Raw genomic sequence first — 16,496 nt, 5'->3', positions numbered from 1 at the left:
TACAGTGCTTTCACTAATATAGTATAAGATGCACTGTATATGAGCTGGCGATTTCTAAGTCTGTGGTTCCGAGAGGGGGTAATCAGGCTCACTAATAAAGGTCAAGCCAATTGGCTGCCAGAATGCCCTGCTTCAGCACAGACCAGAAAGGCATTGTGATAAGCATATCCCCGGTATAGTCAGGGGTTAATGGGAGTCGTCCCCGTGCCCCCAGTATACGCCCATAACCATGGACCCGGTACTTGTGGTTCGGACTGTCTCCAACCAGACATAATGTTGTGAGAGTGAAATTATGTCTAAGTCCAGCTTTGGTACATTAGTAGCAACTATGAAACTTAACCTAAGCGTTTTTCGAAGCTACAGTACTTTTTGGCTAACTTCTTATAGGAAGGTCTAGGAGCTCTGAAAATGAACGTGCGCGTCTTTCACTCTTCCCGAAGGACTTAGAAGAATTTTGTGATATTTTTTATTAAAATGGTGTATAAGGGTATATATATAAATATATTTTATGCACTGTATATGAGCTGGCGATTTCTAAGTCTGTGGTTCCGAGAGGGGGTAACCAGGCTCACTAATAAAGGTCAAGCCAATTGGCTGCCAGAATGACCTGCTTCAGCACAGACCAGAAAGGCATTGTGATAAGCGTATCCCAGGTATAGTCAGGGGTTAATGGGAGTCGTACCCGTCCCCCCAGTATACGCCCATAACCATGGTCCCGGTACTTGTGGTTCGGACTGTCTCCAACCAGCCAAAATGTTGTGAGAGTGAAATTATGTCTAAGTCCAGCTTTGGTACATTAGAAGCAACTCTGAAACTTAACCTAAGCGTTTTTCGAAGCTTCTTTTTGGCTAACTTCTTATAGGAAGGTCTAGGAGCTCTGAAAATGAACGTGCGCGTCTTTCACTCTTCCCGAGGGACTTAGAAGAATTTTGTGATATTTTTTATTAAAATGGTGTATAAGGGTATATATATAAATATATTTTATGCACTGTATATGAGCTGGCGAATTCTAAGTCTGTGGTTCCGAGAGGGGGTAACCAGGCTCACTAATAAAGGTCAAGCCAATTGGCTGCCAGAATGCCCAGCTTCAGCACATACCAGAAAGGCATTGTGATAAGCGTATCCCCGGTATAGTCAGGGGTTAATGGGAGTCGTCCCCATGCCCCCAGTATACGCCCATAACCATGGACCCGGTACTTGTGGTTCGGACTGTCTCCAACCAGCCATAATGTTGTGAGAGTGAAATTATGTCTAAGTCCAGCTTTGGTACATTAGAAGCAACTCTGAAACTTAACCTAAGCGTTTTAAGAAGCTACTTTTTGGCTAACTTCTAATAAGAAGGTCTAGGAGCTCTGAAAATGAACGTGCGCGTCTTTCACTCTTCCCGAGGGACTTAGAAGAATTTTGTGATATTTTTTATTAAAATGGTGTATAAGGGTATATATATAAATATATTTTATGCACTGTATATGAGCTGGCGAATTCTAAGTCTGTGGTTCCGAGAGGGGGTAACAAGGCTCACTAATAAAGGTCAAGCCAATTGGCTGCCAGAATGCCCTGCTTCAGCACAGACCAGAAAGGCATTGTGATAAGCATATCCCCGGTATAGTCAGGGGTTAATGGGAGTCGTCCCCGTGCCCCCAGTATACGCCCATAACCATGGACCCGGTACTTGTGGTTCGGACTGTCTCCAACCAGACATAATGTTGTGAGAGTGAAATTATGTCTAAGTCCAGGTTTGGTACATTAGAAGCAACTCTGAAACTTAACCTAAGCGTTTTTCGAAGCTACTTTTTGGCTAACTTCTTATAGGAAGGTCTAGGAGCTCTGAAAATGAACGTGCGCGTCTTTCACTCTTCCCGAGGGACTTAGAAGAATTTTGTGATATTTTTTATTAAAATGGTGTATAAGGGTATATATATAAATATATTTTATGCACTGTATATGAGCTGGCGAATTCTAAGTCTGTGGTTCCGAGAGGGGGTAACCAGGCTCACTAATAAAGGTCAAGCCAATTGGCTGCCAGAATGCCCTGCTTCAGCACAAAACAGAAAGGCATTGTGATAAGCGTATCCCCGGTATAGTCAGGGGTTAATGGGAGTCGTCCCCGTGCCCCCAGTATACGCCCATAACCATGGACCCGGTACTTGTGGTTCGGACTGTCTCCAACCAGCCAAAATGTTGTGAGAGTGAAATTATGTCTAAGTCCAGCTTTGGTACATTAGAAGCAACTCTGAAACTTAACCTAAGCGTTTTTCGAAGCTACTTTTTGGCTAACTTCTTATAGGAAGGTCTAGGAGCTCTGAAAATGAACGTGCGCGTCTTTCACTCTTCCCGAGGGACTTAGAAGAATTTTGTGATATTTTTTATTAAAATGGTGTATAAGGGTATATATATAAATATATTTTATGCACTGTATATGAGCTGGCGATTTCTAAGTCTGTGGTTCCGAGAGGGGGTAATCAGGCTCACTAATAAAGGTCAAGCCAATTGGCTGCCAGAATGCCCTGCTTCAGCACAGACCAGAAAGGCATTGTGATAAGCATATCCCCGGTATAGTCAGGGGTTAATGGGAGTCGTCCCCGTGCCCCCAGTATACGCCCATAACCATGGACCCGGTACTTGTGGTTCGGACTGTCTCCAACCAGACATAATGTTGTGAGAGTGAAATTATGTCTAAGTCCAGCTTTGGTACATTAGTAGCAACTATGAAACTTAACCTAAGCGTTTTTCGAAGCTACAGTACTTTTTGGCTAACTTCTTATAGGAAGGTCTAGGAGCTCTGAAAATGAACGTGCGCGTCTTTCACTCTTCCCGAAGGACTTAGAAGAATTTTGTGATATTTTTTATTAAAATGGTGTATAAGGGTATATATATAAATATATTTTATGCACTGTATATGAGCTGGCGATTTCTAAGTCTGTGGTTCCGAGAGGGGGTAACCAGGCTCACTAATAAAGGTCAAGCCAATTGGCTGCCAGAATGACCTGCTTCAGCACAGACCAGAAAGGCATTGTGATAAGCGTATCCCAGGTATAGTCAGGGGTTAATGGGAGTCGTACCCGTCCCCCCAGTATACGCCCATAACCATGGTCCCGGTACTTGTGGTTCGGACTGTCTCCAACCAGCCAAAATGTTGTGAGAGTGAAATTATGTCTAAGTCCAGCTTTGGTACATTAGAAGCAACTCTGAAACTTAACCTAAGCGTTTTTCGAAGCTTCTTTTTGGCTAACTTCTTATAGGAAGGTCTAGGAGCTCTGAAAATGAACGTGCGCGTCTTTCACTCTTCCCGAGGGACTTAGAAGAATTTTGTGATATTTTTTATTAAAATGGTGTATAAGGGTATATATATAAATATATTTTATGCACTGTATATGAGCTGGCGAATTCTAAGTCTGTGGTTCCGAGAGGGGGTAACCAGGCTCACTAATAAAGGTCAAGCCAATTGGCTGCCAGAATGCCCAGCTTCAGCACATACCAGAAAGGCATTGTGATAAGCGTATCCCCGGTATAGTCAGGGGTTAATGGGAGTCGTCCCCATGCCCCCAGTATACGCCCATAACCATGGACCCGGTACTTGTGGTTCGGACTGTCTCCAACCAGCCATAATGTTGTGAGAGTGAAATTATGTCTAAGTCCAGCTTTGGTACATTAGAAGCAACTCTGAAACTTAACCTAAGCGTTTTAAGAAGCTACTTTTTGGCTAACTTCTTATAAGAAGGTCTAGGAGCTCTGAAAATGAACGTGCGCGTCTTTCACTCTTCCCGAGGGACTTAGAAGAATTTTGTGATATTTTTTATTAAAATGGTGTATAAGGGTATATATATAAATATATTTTATGCACTGTATATGAGCTGGCGAATTCTAAGTCTGTGGTTCCGAGAGGGGGTAACAAGGCTCACTAATAAAGGTCAAGCCAATTGGCTGCCAGAATGCCCTGCTTCAGCACAGACCAGAAAGGCATTGTGATAAGCATATCCCCGGTATAGTCAGGGGTTAATGGGAGTCGTCCCCGTGCCCCCAGTATACGCCCATAACCATGGACCCGGTACTTGTGGTTCGGACTGTCTCCAACCAGACATAATGTTGTGAGAGTGAAATTATGTCTAAGTCCAGGTTTGGTACATTAGAAGCAACTCTGAAACTTAACCTAAGCGTTTTTCGAAGCTACTTTTTGGCTAACTTCTTATAGGAAGGTCTAGGAGCTCTGAAAATGAACGTGCGCGTCTTTCACTCTTCCCGAGGGACTTAGAAGAATTTTGTGATATTTTTTATTAAAATGGTGTATAAGGGTATATATATAAATATATTTTATGCACTGTATATGAGCTGGCGAATTCTAAGTCTGTGGTTCCGAGAGGGGGTAACCAGGCTCACTAATAAAGGTCAAGCCAATTGGCTGCCAGAATGCCCTGCTTCAGCACAAAACAGAAAGGCATTGTGATAAGCGTATCCCCGGTATAGTCAGGGGTTAATGGGAGTCGTCCCCGTGCCCCCAGTATACGCCCATAACCATGGACCCGGTACTTGTGGTTCGGACTGTCTCCAACCAGCCAAAATGTTGTGAGAGTGAAATTATGTCTAAGTCCAGCTTTGGTACATTAGAAGCAACTCTGAAACTTAACCTAAGCGTTTTTCGAAGCTACTTTTTGGCTAACTTCTTATAGGAAGGTCTAGGAGCTCTGAAAATGAACGTGCGCGTCTTTCACTCTTCCCGAGGGACTTAGAAGAATTTTGTGATATTTTTTATTAAAATGGTGTATAAGGGTATATATATAAATATATTTTATGCACTGTATATGAGCTGGCGATTTCTAAGTCTGTGGTTCCGAGAGGGGGTAATCAGGCTCACTAATAAAGGTCAAGCCAATTGGCTGCCAGAATGCCCTGCTTCAGCACAGACCAGAAAGGCATTGTGATAAGCATATCCCCGGTATAGTCAGGGGTTAATGGGAGTCGTCCCCGTGCCCCCAGTATACGCCCATAACCATGGACCCGGTACTTGTGGTTCGGACTGTCTCCAACCAGACATAATGTTGTGAGAGTGAAATTATGTCTAAGTCCAGCTTTGGTACATTAGAAGCAACTCTGAAACTTAGCCTAAGCGTTTTTCGAAGCTACTTTTTGGCTAACTTCTTATAGGAAGGTCTAGGAGCTCTGAAAATGAACGTGCGCGTCTTTCACTCTTCCCGAGGGACTTAGAAGAATTTTGTGATATTTTTTATTAAAATGGTGTATAAGGGTATATATATAAATATATTTTATGCACTGTATATGAGCTGGCGATTTCTAAGTCTGTGGTTCCGAGAGGGGGTAACCAGGCTCACTAATAAAGGTCAAGCCAATTGGCTGCCAGAATGCCCTGCTTCAGCACAGACCAGAAAGGCAATGTGATAAGCGTATCCCCGGTACAGTCAGGGGTTAATGGGAGTCGTCCCCGTGCCCCCAGTATACGCCCATAACCATGGACCCGGTACTTGTGGTTCGGACTGTCTCCAACCAGACATAATGTTGTGAGAGTGAAATTATGTCTAAGTCCAGCTTTGGTACATTAGAAGAAACTCTGAAACTTAACCTAAGCGTTTTTCGAAGCTACTTTTTGTCTAACTTCTTATAGGAAGGTCTAGGAGCTCTGAAAATGAACGTGCGCGTCTTTCACTCTTTCCGAGGGACTTAGAAGAATTTTGTGATATTTTTTATTAAAATGGTGTATAAGGGTATATATATAAATATATTTTATGCACTGTATATGAGCTGGCGATTTCTAAGTCTGTGGTTCCGAGAGGGGGTAACCAGGCTCACTAATAAAGGTCAAGCCAATTGGCTGCCAGAATGCCCTGCTTCAGCACAGACCAGAAAGGCATTGTGATAAGCGTATCCCAGGTATAGTCAGGGGTTAATGGGAGTCGTCCCCGTCCCCCCAGTATACGCCCATAACCATGGTCCCGGTACTTGTGGTTCGGACTGTCTCCAACCAGCCAAAATGTTGTGAGAGTGAAATTATGTCTAAGTCCAGCTTTGGTACATTAGAAGCAACTCTGAAACTTAACCTAAGCGTTTTTCGAAGCTTCTTTTTGGCTAACTTCTTATAGGAAGGTCTAGGAGCTCTGAAAATGAACGTGCGCGTCTTTCACTCTTCCCGAGGGACTTAGAAGAATTTTGTGATATTTTTTTATTAAAATGGTGTATAAGGGTATATATATAAATATATTTTAAGCACTGTATATGAGCTGGCGAATTCTAAGTCTGTGGTTCCGAGAGGGGGTAACCAGGCTCACTAATAAAGGTCAAGCCAATTGGCTGCCAGAATGCCCAGCTTCAGCACAGACCAGAAAGGCATTGTGATAAGCGTATCCCCGGTATAGTCAGGGGTTAATGGGAGTCGTCCCCATGCCCCCAGTATACGCCCATAACCATGGACCCGGTACTTGTGGTTTGGACTGTCTCCAACCAGCCAAAATGTTGTGAGAGTGAAATTATGTCTAAGTCCAGCTTTGGTACATTAGAAGCAACTCTGAAACTTAACCTAAGCGTTTTTCGAAGCTACTTTTTGGCTAACTTCTTATAGGAAGGTCTAGGAGCTCTGAAAATGAACGTGCGCGTCTTTCACTCTTCCCGAGGGACTTAGAAGAATTTTGTGATATTTTTTATTAAAATGGTGTATAAGGGTATATATATAAATATATTTTATGCACTGTATATGAGCTGGCGAATTCTAAGTCTGTGGTTCCGAGAGGGGGTAATCAGGCTCACTAATAAAGGTCAAGCCAATTGGCTGCCAGAATGCCCTGCTTCAGCACAGACCAGAAAGGCATTGTGATAAGCATATCCCCGGTATAGTCAGGGGTTAATGGGAGTCGTCCCCGTGCCCCCAGTATACGCCCATAACCATGGACCCGGTACTTGTGGTTCGGACTGTCTCCAACCAGACATAATGTTGTGAGCGTGAAATTATGTCTAAGTCCAGGTTTGGTACATTAGAAGCAACTCTGAAACTTAACCTAAGCGTTTTTCGAAGCTACTTTTTGGCTAACTTCTTATAGGAAGGTCTAGGAGCTCTGAAAATGAACGTGCGCGTCTTTCACTCTTCCCGAGGGACTTAGAAGAATTTTGTGATATTTTTTATTAAAATGGTGTATAAGGGTATATATATAAATATATTTTATGCACTGTATATGAGCTGGCGATTTCTAAGTCTGTGGTTCCGAGAGGGGGTAACCAGGCTCACTAATAAAGGTCAAGCCAATTGGCTGCCAGAATGCCCAGCTTCAGCACATACCAGAAAGGCATTGTGATAAGCGTATCCCCGGTATAGTCAGGGGTTAATGGGAGTCGTCCCCATGCCCCCAGTATACGCCCATAACCATGGACCCGGTACTTGTGGTTCGGACTGTCTCCAACCAGCCATAATGTTGTGAGAGTGAAATTATGTCTAAGTCCAGCTTTGGTACATTAGAAGCAACTCTGAAACTTAACCTAAGCGTTTTAAGAAGCTACTTTTTGGCTAACTTCTTATAAGAAGGTCTAGGAGCTCTGAAAATGAACGTGCGCGTCTTTCACTCTTCCCGAGGGATTTAGAAGAATTTTGTGATATTTTTTATTAAAATGGTGTATAAGGGTATATATATAAATATATTTTATGCACTGTATATGAGCTGGCGAATTCTAAGTCTGTGGTTCCGAGAGGGGGTAACCAGGCTCACTAATAAAGGTCAAGCCAATTGGCTGCCAGAATGCCCTGCTTCAGCACAAAACAGAAAGGCATTGTGATAAGCGTATCCCCGGTATAGTCAGGGGTTAATGGGAGTCGTCCCCGTGCCCCCAGTATACGCCCATAACCATGGACCCGGTACTTGTGGTTCGGACTGTCTCCAACCAGACATAATGTTGTGAGAGTGAAATTATGTCTAAGTCCAGCTTTGGTACATTAGAAGCAACTCTGAAACTTAACCTAAGCGTTTTTCGAAGCTACTTTTTGGCTAACTTCTTATAGGAAGGTCTAGGAGCTCTGAAAATGAACGTGCGCGTCTTTCACTCTTCCCGAGGGACTTAGAAGAATTTTGTGATATTTTTTATTAAAATGGTGTATAAGGGTATATATATAAATATATTTTATGCACTGTATATGAGCTGGCGATTTCTAAGTCTGTGGTTCCGAGAGGGGGTAACCAGGCTCACTAATAAAGGTCAAGCCAATTGGCTGCCAGAATGCCCTGCTTCAGCACAGACCAGAAAGGCAATGTGATAAGCGTATCCCCGGTACAGTCAGGGGTTAATGGGAGTCGTCCCCGTGCCCCCAGTATACGCCCATAACCATGGACCCGGTACTTGTGGTTCGGACTGTCTCCAACCAGACATAATGTTGTGAGAGTGAAATTATGTCTAAGTCCAGCTTTGGTACATTAGAAGAAACTCTGAAACTTAACCTAAGCGTTTTTCGAAGCTACTTTTTGGCTAACTTCTTATAGGAAGGTCTAGGAGCTCTGAAAATGAACGTGCGCGTCTTTCACTCTTTCCGAGGGACTTAGAAGAATTTTGTGATATTTTTTATTAAAATGGTGTATAAGGGTATATATATAAATATATTTTATGCACTGTATATGAGCTGGCGATTTCTAAGTCTGTGGTTCCGAGAGGGGGTAACCAGGCTCACTAATAAAGGTCAAGCCAATTGGCTGCCAGAATGCCCTGCTTCAGCACAGACCAGAAAGGCAATGTGATAAGCGTATCCCCGGTACAGTCAGGGGTTAATGGGAGTCGTCCCCGTGCCCCCAGTATACGCCCATAACCATGGACCCGGTACTTGTGGTTCGGACTGTCTCCAACCAGACATAATGTTGTGAGAGTGAAATTATGTCTAAGTCCAGCTTTGGTACATTAGAAGAAACTCTGAAACTTAACCTAAGCGTTTTTCGAAGCTACTTTTTGTCTAACTTCTTATAGGAAGGTCTAGGAGCTCTGAAAATGAACGTGCGCGTCTTTCACTCTTTCCGAGGGACTTAGAAGAATTTTGTGATATTTTTTATTAAAATGGTGTATAAGGGTATATATATAAATATATTTTATGCACTGTATATGAGCTGGCGATTTCTAAGTCTGTGGTTCCGAGAGGGGGTAACCAGGCTCACTAATAAAGGTCAAGCCAATTGGCTGCCAGAATGCCCTGCTTCAGCACAGACCAGAAAGGCATTGTGATAAGCGTATCCCAGGTATAGTCAGGGGTTAATGGGAGTCGTCCCCGTCCCCCCAGTATACGCCCATAACCATGGTCCCGGTACTTGTGGTTCGGACTGTCTCCAACCAGCCAAAATGTTGTGAGAGTGAAATTATGTCTAAGTCCAGCTTTGGTACATTAGAAGCAACTCTGAAACTTAACCTAAGCGTTTTTCGAAGCTTCTTTTTGGCTAACTTCTTATAGGAAGGTCTAGGAGCTCTGAAAATGAACGTGCGCGTCTTTCACTCTTCCCGAGGGACTTAGAAGAATTTTGTGATATTTTTTTATTAAAATGGTGTATAAGGGTATATATATAAATATATTTTAAGCACTGTATATGAGCTGGCGAATTCTAAGTCTGTGGTTCCGAGAGGGGGTAACCAGGCTCACTAATAAAGGTCAAGCCAATTGGCTGCCAGAATGCCCAGCTTCAGCACAGACCAGAAAGGCATTGTGATAAGCGTATCCCCGGTATAGTCAGGGGTTAATGGGAGTCGTCCCCATGCCCCCAGTATACGCCCATAACCATGGACCCGGTACTTGTGGTTTGGACTGTCTCCAACCAGCCAAAATGTTGTGAGAGTGAAATTATGTCTAAGTCCAGCTTTGGTACATTAGAAGCAACTCTGAAACTTAACCTAAGCGTTTTTCGAAGCTACTTTTTGGCTAACTTCTTATAGGAAGGTCTAGGAGCTCTGAAAATGAACGTGCGCGTCTTTCACTCTTCCCGAGGGACTTAGAAGAATTTTGTGATATTTTTTATTAAAATGGTGTATAAGGGTATATATATAAATATATTTTATGCACTGTATATGAGCTGGCGAATTCTAAGTCTGTGGTTCCGAGAGGGGGTAATCAGGCTCACTAATAAAGGTCAAGCCAATTGGCTGCCAGAATGCCCTGCTTCAGCACAGACCAGAAAGGCATTGTGATAAGCATATCCCCGGTATAGTCAGGGGTTAATGGGAGTCGTCCCCGTGCCCCCAGTATACGCCCATAACCATGGACCCGGTACTTGTGGTTCGGACTGTCTCCAACCAGACATAATGTTGTGAGAGTGAAATTATGTCTAAGTCCAGGTTTGGTACATTAGAAGCAACTCTGAAACTTAACCTAAGCGTTTTTCGAAGCTACTTTTTGGCTAACTTCTTATAGGAAGGTCTAGGAGCTCTGAAAATGAACGTGCGCGTCTTTCACTCTTCCCGAGGGACTTAGAAGAATTTTGTGATATTTTTTATTAAAATGGTGTATAAGGGTATATATATAAATATATTTTATGCACTGTATATGAGCTGGCGATTTCTAAGTCTGTGGTTCCGAGAGGGGGTAACCAGGCTCACTAATAAAGGTCAAGCCAATTGGCTGCCAGAATGCCCAGCTTCAGCACATACCAGAAAGGCATTGTGATAAGCGTATCCCCGGTATAGTCAGGGGTTAATGGGAGTCGTCCCCATGCCCCCAGTATACGCCCATAACCATGGACCCGGTACTTGTGGTTCGGACTGTCTCCAACCAGCCATAATGTTGTGAGAGTGAAATTATGTCTAAGTCCAGCTTTGGTACATTAGAAGCAACTCTGAAACTTAACCTAAGCGTTTTAAGAAGCTACTTTTTGGCTAACTTCTTATAAGAAGGTCTAGGAGCTCTGAAAATGAACGTGCGCGTCTTTCACTCTTCCCGAGGGATTTAGAAGAATTTTGTGATATTTTTTATTAAAATGGTGTATAAGGGTATATATATAAATATATTTTATGCACTGTATATGAGCTGGCGAATTCTAAGTCTGTGGTTCCGAGAGGGGGTAACCAGGCTCACTAATAAAGGTCAAGCCAATTGGCTGCCAGAATGCCCTGCTTCAGCACAAAACAGAAAGGCATTGTGATAAGCGTATCCCCGGTATAGTCAGGGGTTAATGGGAGTCGTCCCCGTGCCCCCAGTATACGCCCATAACCATGGACCCGGTACTTGTGGTTCGGACTGTCTCCAACCAGACATAATGTTGTGAGAGTGAAATTATGTCTAAGTCCAGCTTTGGTACATTAGAAGCAACTCTGAAACTTAACCTAAGCGTTTTTCGAAGCTACTTTTTGGCTAACTTCTTATAGGAAGGTCTAGGAGCTCTGAAAATGAACGTGCGCGTCTTTCACTCTTCCCGAGGGACTTAGAAGAATTTTGTGATATTTTTTATTAAAATGGTGTATAAGGGTATATATATAAATATATTTTATGCACTGTATATGAGCTGGCGATTTCTAAGTCTGTGGTTCCGAGAGGGGGTAACCAGGCTCACTAATAAAGGTCAAGCCAATTGGCTGCCAGAATGCCCTGCTTCAGCACAGACCAGAAAGGCAATGTGATAAGCGTATCCCCGGTACAGTCAGGGGTTAATGGGAGTCGTCCCCGTGCCCCCAGTATACGCCCATAACCATGGACCCGGTACTTGTGGTTCGGACTGTCTCCAACCAGACATAATGTTGTGAGAGTGAAATTATGTCTAAGTCCAGCTTTGGTACATTAGAAGCAACTCTGAAACTTAACCTAAGCGTTTTTCGAAGCTACTTTTTGGCTAACTTCTTATAGGAAGGTCTAGGAGCTCTGAAAATGAACGTGCGCGTCTTTCACTCTTTCCGAGGGACTTAGAAGAATTTTGTGATATTTTTTATTAAAATGGTGTATAAGGGTATATATATAAATATATTTTATGCACTGTATATGAGCTGGCGATTTCTAAGTCTGTGGTTCCGAGAGGGGGTAACCAGGCTCACTAATAAAGGTCAAGCCAATTGGCTGCCAGAATGCCCTGCTTCAGCACAGACCAGAAAGGCATTGTGATAAGCGTATCCCAGGTATAGTCAGGGGTTAATGGGAGTCGTCCCCGTCCCCCCAGTATACGCCCATAACCATGGTCCCGGTACTTGTGGTTCGGACTGTCTCCAACCAGCCAAAATGTTGTGAGAGTGAAATTATGTCTAAGTCCAGCTTTGGTACATTAGAAGCAACTCTGAAACTTAACCTAAGCGTTTTTCGAAGCTTCTTTTTGGCTAACTTCTTATAGGAAGGTCTAGGAGCTCTGAAAATGAACGTGCGCGTCTTTCACTCTTCCCGAGGGACTTAGAAGAATTTTGTGATATTTTTTTATTAAAATGGTGTATAAGGGTATATATATAAATATATTTTAAGCACTGTATATGAGCTGGCGAATTCTAAGTCTGTGGTTCCGAGAGGGGGTAACCAGGCTCACTAATAAAGGTCAAGCCAATTGGCTGCCAGAATGCCCAGCTTCAGCACAGACCAGAAAGGCATTGTGATAAGCGTATCCCCGGTATAGTCAGGGGTTAATGGGAGTCGTCCCCATGCCCCCAGTATACGCCCATAACCATGGACCCGGTACTTGTGGTTCGGACTGTCTCCAACCAGCCAAAATGTTGTGAGAGTGAAATTATGTCTAAGTCCAGCTTTGGTACATTAGAAGCAACTCTGAAACTTAACCTAAGCGTTTTTCGAAGCTACTTTTTGGCTAACTTCTTATAGGAAGGTCTAGGAGCTCTGAAAATGAACGTGCGCGTCTTTCACTCTTCCCGAGGGACTTAGAAGAATTTTGTGATATTTTTTATTAAAATGGTGTATAAGGGTATATAAATAAATATATTTTATGCACTGTATATGAGCTGGCGATTTCTAAGTCTGTGGTTCCGAGAGGGGGTAACCAGGCTCACTAATAAAGGTCAAGCCAATTGGCTGCCAGAATGCCCTGCTTCAGCACAGACCAGAAAGGCAATGTGATAAGCGTATCCCCGGTACAGTCAGGGGTTAATGGGAGTCGTCCCCGTGCCCCCAGTATACGCCCATAACCATGGACCCGGTACTTGTGGTTCGGACTGTCTCCAACCAGACATAATGTTGTGAGAGTGAAATTATGTCTAAGTCCAGCTTTGGTACATTAGAAGCAACTCTGAAACTTAACCTAAGCGTTTTTCGAAGCTACTTTTTGGCTAACTTCTTATAGGAAGGTCTAGGAGCTCTGAAAATGAACGTGCGCGTCTTTCACTCTTCCCGAGGGACTTAGAAGAATTTTGTGATATTTTTTATTAAAATGGTGTATAAGGGTATATATATACATATATTTTATGCACTGTATATGAGCTGGCGATTTCTAAGTCTGTGGTTCCGAGAGGGGGTAACCAGGCTCACTAATAAAGGTCAAGCCAATTGGCTGCCAGAATGCCCAGCTTCAGCACATACCAGAAAGGCATTGTGATAAGCGTATCCCCGGTATAGTCAGGGGTTAATGGGAGTCGTCCCCATGCCCCCAGTATACGCCCATAACCATGGACCCGGTACTTGTGGTTCGGACTGTCTCCAACCAGCCATAATGTTGTGAGAGTGAAATTATGTCTAAGTCCAGCTTTGGTACATTAGATGCAACTCTGAAACTTAACCTAAGCGTTTTAAGAAGCTACTTTTTGGCTAACTTCTTATAAGAAGGTCTAGGAGCTCTGAAAATGAACGTGCGCGTCTTTCACTCTTCCCGAGGGATTTAGAAGAATTTTGTGATATTTTTTATTAAAATGGTGTATAAGGGTATATATATAAATATATTTTATGCACTGTATATGAGCTGGCGAATTCTAAGTCTGTGGTTCCGAGAGGGGGTAACCAGGCTCACTAATAAAGGTCAAGCCAATTGGCTGCCAGAATGCCCTGCTTCAGCACAAAACAGAAAGGCATTGTGATAAGCGTATCCCCGGTATAGTCAGGGGTTAATGGGAGTCGTCCCCGTGCCCCCAGTATACGCCCATAACCATGGACCCGGTACTTGTGGTTCGGACTGTCTCCAACCAGACATAATGTTGTGAGAGTGAAATTATGTCTAAGTCCAGCTTTGGTACATTAGAAGCAACTCTGAAACTTAACCTAAGCGTTTTTCGAAGCTACTTTTTGGCTAACTTCTTATAGGAAGGTCTAGGAGCTCTGAAAATGAACGTGCGCGTCTTTCACTCTTCCCGAGGGACTTAGAAGAATTTTGTGATATTTTTTATTAAAATGGTGTATAAGGGTATATATATAAATATATTTTATGCACTGTATATGAGCTGGCGATTTCTAAGTCTGTGGTTCCGAGAGGGGGTAACCAGGCTCACTAATAAAGGTCAAGCCAATTGGCTGCCAGAATGCCCTGCTTCAGCACAGACCAGAAAGGCAATGTGATAAGCGTATCCCCGGTACAGTCAGGGGTTAATGGGAGTCGTCCCCGTGCCCCCAGTATACGCCCATAACCATGGACCCGGTACTTGTGGTTCGGACTGTCTCCAACCAGACATAATGTTGTGAGAGTGAAATTATGTCTAAGTCCAGCTTTGGTACATTAGAAGAAACTCTGAAACTTAACCTAAGCGTTTTTCGAAGCTACTTTTTGGCTAACTTCTTATAGGAAGGTCTAGGAGCTCTGAAAATGAACGTGCGCGTCTTTCACTCTTTCCGAGGGACTTAGAAGAATTTTGTGATATTTTTTATTAAAATGGTGTATAAGGGTATATATATAAATATATTTTATGCACTGTATATGAGCTGGCGATTTCTAAGTCTGTGGTTCCGAGAGGGGGTAACCAGGCTCACTAATAAAGGTCAAGCCAATTGGCTGCCAGAATGCCCTGCTTCAGCACAGACCAGAAAGGCATTGTGATAAGCGTATCCCAGGTATAGTCAGGGGTTAATGGGAGTCGTCCCCGTCCCCCCAGTATACGCCCATAACCATGGTCCCGGTACTTGTGGTTCGGACTGTCTCCAACCAGCCAAAATGTTGTGAGAGTGAAATTATGTCTAAGTCCAGCTTTGGTACATTAGAAGCAACTCTGAAACTTAACCTAAGCGTTTTTCGAAGCTTCTTTTTGGCTAACTTCTTATAGGAAGGTCTAGGAGCTCTGAAAATGAACGTGCGCGTCTTTCACTCTTCCCGAGGGACTTAGAAGAATTTTGTGATATTTTTTTATTAAAATGGTGTATAAGGGTATATATATAAATATATTTTAAGCACTGTATATGAGCTGGCGAATTCTAAGTCTGTGGTTCCGAGAGGGGGTAACCAGGCTCACTAATAAAGGTCAAGCCAATTGGCTGCCAGAATGCCCAGCTTCAGCACAGACCAGAAAGGCATTGTGATAAGCGTATCCCCGGTATAGTCAGGGGTTAATGGGAGTCGTCCCCATGCCCCCAGTATACGCCCATAACCATGGACCCGGTACTTGTGGTTCGGACTGTCTCCAACCAGCCAAAATGTTGTGAGAGTGAAATTATGTCTAAGTCCAGCTTTGGTACATTAGAAGCAACTCTGAAACTTAACCTAAGCGTTTTTCGAAGCTACTTTTTGGCTAACTTCTTATAGGAAGGTCTAGGAGCTCTGAAAATGAACGTGCGCGTCTTTCACTCTTCCCGAGGGACTTAGAAGAATTTTGTGATATTTTTTATTAAAATGGTGTATAAGGGTATATATATAAATATATTTTATGCACTGTATATGAGCTGGCGATTTCTAAGTCTGTGGTTCCGAGAGGGGGTAACCAGGCTCACTAATAAAGGTCAAGCCAATTGGCTGCCAGAATGCCCTGCTTCAGCACAGACCAGAAAGGCAATGTGATAAGCGTATCCCCGGTACAGTCAGGGGTTAATGGGAGTCGTCCCCGTGCCCCCAGTATACGCCCATAACCATGGACCCGGTACTTGTGGTTCGGACTGTCTCCAACCAGACATAATGTTGTGAGAGTGAAATTATGTCTAAGTCCAGCTTTGGTACATTAGAAGAAACTCTGAAACTTAACCTAAGCGTTTTTCGAAGCTACTTTTTGGCTAACTTCTTATAGGAAGGTCTAGGAGCTCTGAAAATGAACGTGCGCGTCTTTCACTCTTTCCGAGGGACTTAGAAGAATTTTGTGATATTTTTTATTAAAATGGTGTATAGGGGTATATATATACATATATTTTATGCACTGTATATGAGCTGGCGATTTCTAAGTCTGTGGTTCCGAGAGGGGGTAACCAGGCTCACTAATAAAGGTCAAGCCAATTGGCTGCCAGAATGCCCTGCTTCAGCACAGACCAGAAAGGCATTGTGATAAGCGTATCCCAGGTATAGTCAGGGGTTAATGGGAGTCGTCCCCGTCCCCCCAGTATACGCCCATAACCATGGTCCCGGTACTTGTGGTTCGGACTGTCTCCAACCAGCCAAAATGTTGTGAGAGTGAAATTATGTCTAAGTCCAGCTTTGGTACATTAGAAGCAACTCTGA

The sequence above is a fragment of the Ascaphus truei genome, chromosome 6, assembly GCF_040206685.1.
Source record: "Ascaphus truei isolate aAscTru1 chromosome 6, aAscTru1.hap1, whole genome shotgun sequence".
In the NCBI taxonomy this organism is placed as follows: domain Eukaryota; kingdom Metazoa; phylum Chordata; class Amphibia; order Anura; family Ascaphidae; genus Ascaphus; species Ascaphus truei.
Note: the sequence above shows the minus strand (reverse complement) of the source record.